Source organism: Monodelphis domestica, chromosome 2 (genome assembly GCF_027887165.1).
Source record: "Monodelphis domestica isolate mMonDom1 chromosome 2, mMonDom1.pri, whole genome shotgun sequence".
In the NCBI taxonomy this organism is placed as follows: domain Eukaryota; kingdom Metazoa; phylum Chordata; class Mammalia; order Didelphimorphia; family Didelphidae; genus Monodelphis; species Monodelphis domestica.
The window spans coordinates 500,114,953-500,119,904 of NC_077228.1; positions in this window are offsets into that span (position 1 = coordinate 500,114,953).

Consider the following 4,952-nt stretch of genomic DNA (forward strand, 5'->3'; position numbering starts at 1 on the left):
TCCAGCTCTTTCTGAAATCACCCTGTTCATTATTCCATATAGCATTCCCAAACCATCACATACTACAACTTGTTCCCCCATTCCCCAATTAATGAACATCTCTTAATTTCCAAATCTTTGCCACCACAAAAAGGGCTGCTATAAATATTTTTGAACAAGTAGTTCCTTTCCTCTTTTTAAAAAAAATCTCGTTGGGATGCAGACTTAGTAGTGGTATTACTGGATCAAAGGGTATGTATGTATTCTTCTATAGCCCTTTGGGCATAGTTACAAATTGCCTTCCAGAAAGGATGAATCAGCTTACAACTCCACCAACAATGCATTAGTGTCCCAATTTTGTCACATCCCCTCCAACATATATCATTTTCTTTTACTGTCATATTGGCCAATCAGATAGGTGTGAGATGATACCTCAGAATTGTTTTAATTTGTGTTTCTTTAATCAAGAGTGATTTAGGGGGCAGCTGGGTAGCTCAGTGGATTGAGAGCTAGATCTAGAGATGGAAGGTCCTAGGTTCAAATCTGGCCTCAGACACTTCCCAGCTGTGTGACCCTGGGCAAGTCACTTGACCCCCATTGCTTAGCCCTTACCACTCTTCTGTCTTGGAGTCAATACTTGACTCCAAGACAGAAGGTAAGGGTTTTATTAAAAAAAAAAGTGATTTAGAACTTCTTAGCTGTTACCCAGGGTAAGTCACTTAACCCCCAGTGCCTAGCCCTTACCATTCTTCTGCCTTGGAACAATACATAGTGTTGAGTCTAAGATGGAAGGTGGTAAGGGTTTAAAAAAATGATTTGGAACATTTTTCTATGATTATTGATAACTTTGATTTCTTCATCTGAAAACTATTTGTTCATATTGTTTGACCTTTTATCAATTGGGGAATGGCTTCTATATATATATTCTTTTAAATTTGACTTAGTTCTCTATATATTTGAGAAACAAGACTTTTATCAGAGAAATTTGCGTTAAAATCCCCCCCGTTTGTTGTTTTGTTTCTAGTCTTAGTTACATTAGTTTTGTTTATATAAGAAATTTTAAATTTGATAAAATAAAAATTATTCATTTTGCATTTTCTAATGTTCTCTATCTCTTATATGGTTATAAATTCTCTCCTTCTCCATAAATCTGACAGATAAACTATTTTTACCCTAATTTACTTAATGGTATCATACTTTCTGTCTAAATCATATACCCATTCTGACTTTGTCTTGGTATCAGGTGTGAGATATTGGTCTGTACCTAGTTTTTAACATACTGTTTTCTAGGTTTCCCAGAAATGTTTGTCAAATACGGAGTTCTTATTCCCAAAGCTGGGCTCTTTGGGCTTATCAAACACTAGATTGCTGAGGCCACTTACCCTTAATCTATTCCATTGATCCATCCTTCTGTTTCTTAGTCAGGATCAGATTCTTTTGATAATTACTGCTTTATAGTACAATTTGACATCTGGTACAACTAGACCACCATCCTTCACATTTTTTTTATTAACTCCCTTGATATTCTTGATCTTTTGTTTTTCCATATGACTTTTGCTATAATTTTTTTGTAGTTCTATAAAATAATTTTTGGTAGTTTGGTATGACAATGAATAAGTAAATTAATTTAGGTAGAATTGTCATTTTAATTACATTAGCTCAGCTTACCCAGGAGCAGTTAATGTTTTTCTAATTGTGTACATCTGACTTTATTTGTGGGGAAAGTGTCTTGTAATTGTGTTTATATAATTTCTGAGTTTTGTAAAATTTGTCTTGGCAAGTAGAACCCCAAGTGCTTTATATTGTCTTGAGTTATCTTAAATGTAATTTCTCTTTCTTTCTCTTGTTACTGGACTTTGTTGATAATATGCAGAAATGTTGATAATTTATCTGGATTTTTTTTGCATCCTGCAACTTTGCTAAAATTATTAACTATTTCAACTAGTTTTTTAGTTGATTCTCTAAGTATACCATCATATCATCTGCAAAGATTGATAGTTTAGTTTCCTAGCTGTCTACTTTAACTTCTTCAATTCCTTTTCCTTTCTTTGCTAAAAGCTAACATTTCTGGTACAATAAGAAATAATAGTGGTGATAATGAATATCCTTGCTTCACTCTTTTTCTTACTGGGGAGGCTTCTAACTTATCCTCATTGCAGATGATATTTGCTGATGGTTTTAAAGAGATTCTACTGCGTGGAGTGGAATTCTGGGGAGGCTCATACTCCCACCCCCCAAATCACTCTAATGAGCAGACAGAAGACTAATAAGATTCTGGCAGAGAAAAGCAGCTTTATTTGGAGAAAACAGTGGACAGCAAGGGGAGGGAGATAGGGGAAGGGAAGGAAAAGGGATTCTATCCCCAGAAGTGGCTTGCTGGAGGCAAAAATGTTCTCTCTTCTTCCAGGTACAATCACAGACTTTTATAATAATCCTGACACAATCCTCCCCTCCTCCCCTCTGTCCAATCCTGTACAAGGGAGGCTGTGACATTCACAGTCTTGAGCATATAATTTTCATCATTATGTACCCCTAAAGACCCCCATGATCAAGAAAAACCTGTGACTACCATGGGATTCCCAGTCTGGGACCATAGTGATACTTTTTTTTTTTAAACCCTTTTTTTAACCCTCACCTTCCATCTTGAAGTCAATACTGGCTCCAAGGCAGAAGAGTGGTAAGAGCTAGGCAATGGGGGTTAAGTGACTTTTCCAGGGTCACACAGCTGGGAAGTGTCTGAGGTCAAATTTGAACCCAGGACCTCCCATCTCTAGGCCTGGCTCTCAATCCACTGAGCTACCCAGCTGCCCCCATAGTGATACTTTTGAAACTCTGTTCCTTCTTATCTTGTAGTTGGCTTTCTTCTCAGGGTACAGATAAATTCTTCTCAAGATTTTTGAAAACAGGTCAGGAAAACTAAAAGTTTTATTGGATGGAGGTGGGGGCAATTTTAGTCTAAAGAATAGAAATACTAAAGGTCTTGAAAATTGGGTTTATAAGCCAAATACTGCTCTGAATCTCATCCCACACACTCCTTATCATTTGAAGGAAAGGTCCATTTATTTCTATGCTTTCTAGTGTTTTTAATAGGAAAGGAAACGATTTTGTCAAAGGCCTTTTCTGCATCTGCTGAGATAATAATATGATTTCTATTAGTTTGGTTACTGATATGGTCAATTATGCTGATAGTTGTTTTTTTTAATATTAAACCGGGCCTGCATTCCTGGTATAAATCCCACATGGTCGTAATGAATGATCCTTGTGATATATTACTGTAATCTTTTTCTTGTATTTTGTTTAAGATTTTGATATCTCTATTCATTAAGAAAATTGGTTTGTGATTTTCTTTCTGTTTTAGGTCTTCCTGGCTTAGGTATTAGCACCATATTTGGGTTAAAAAAAGAATTTTATAGGACTCCTTTGTCTATTTTGTCAAATAGTTTATATTGTCCTGGGATAAATTGTTCATTAAATGTTTGATAGATTTTACTTATGAATCCATCTGGCTTTAGAGATTTATTCTTAGAGAATTCTTTGATGGCTTCTTTAATTTCTTTTTCTGAGATGGTATTATTTAAGTATTCTATTTCCTATTTTGCTAATCTGTGCAATTTATGATTTTGTAAATATTCATCCATTTCCCTTAGATTGTTAGATTTATTGTCATATAATTGGGCAAAATCACTCTTATTTATTAGTGCAATGATTCTTTTATTTTCAATTTTAACTTCTCCCTTGATTTTTAAAATTTCCAATTTAGTCTTTAATTGGGGATTTGAAATTTGTTCTTTTTCTGGTTATTTAGTTGCATGCCCAATTCATTGATTTGCTTTTTCTCCATTTTATTGCTGTAAGCAGTCAGAGATATACATTTTCCCCAAAGTACTGTTTTGGCTGTGTCACCATAGAGTTAATATGCTGTCTCTTCATTGTTATTCTCTTTAATGAATTATTGCTATGACATAATCTTTGACCCACCCCTTTTTTAGAATTAGATTGGTTCCTAATTAATTATTAATGTCTTTCCAACAACCCTTATTTAGTATAATTTTTATTGAATTATAATCTGAAATGATGCATTTATTATATCTGCTTTTCTGTATTTGGTTGTGAAGTTTTTATACCCTAGCAATGGTCAGTTGCTGAAAAGAAGGTATATTGTATATGCTTTTTTATCCCCATTCAATTTTCTCCAGAGACCGATCAAATCTAACTTTTCTAAAATTTCATTCACTTCCTTTACTTCTTTCCTATTTTTTTTTGTTGTTGTTAAATTTTTCTAGTGAGAGGGGAAGGTTGAAGTCCTGCATTAGTATAGTTTTACTGTCTATTTCCTCCTTAAGTTCATTTAACTTCTCCTTTAAAATTTTGGAAGCTATAGCATTTGTGCATATATATTTAGTATTGATATTACTCATTTTCTTTAGTACATTTTATCAAGATGCAATTTCATTCCAGATCTATTTTAATTAGATTGATTTTTGCTTTAGTTTTATCTGAGGTCATGATTGCTACTCTTGATTTTTTTACTTCAGATGAAGCCCAATAGATTCTGCTCTATCTCCTTACCTTTACTCTGTGTGTGTCTTCCTCCCTCAAATATGTTTTTTTTGTAGATAGCATATCATAGGATTCTGGTTTTTAATCCACTCTGTTATTTGCTTCCATTTTATGGGTGATTTCATCCCATTTTCATTCACAGTTGTGATTACCATCTATGTATTCCTCTCCATCTTATTTTCCCCTTTTGAGCTTGCTCTTTCTTTCTCCTTTCATTCTGTCCCTCCTCAGGAGTATTTTGCTATTAATCATCCCAATTCCCTCTCCTTTATATTAATCCCCTCCCCATTCCCCATCTTACCTACCTCCTACTTCTCTATAGGGTAATATAGAATTCTATACATCAATGAGTATGGTTATTATTCCCTTTCTTAGTCAATTCTGATGAAAATTACGCTTAAGCATTGCCCGTC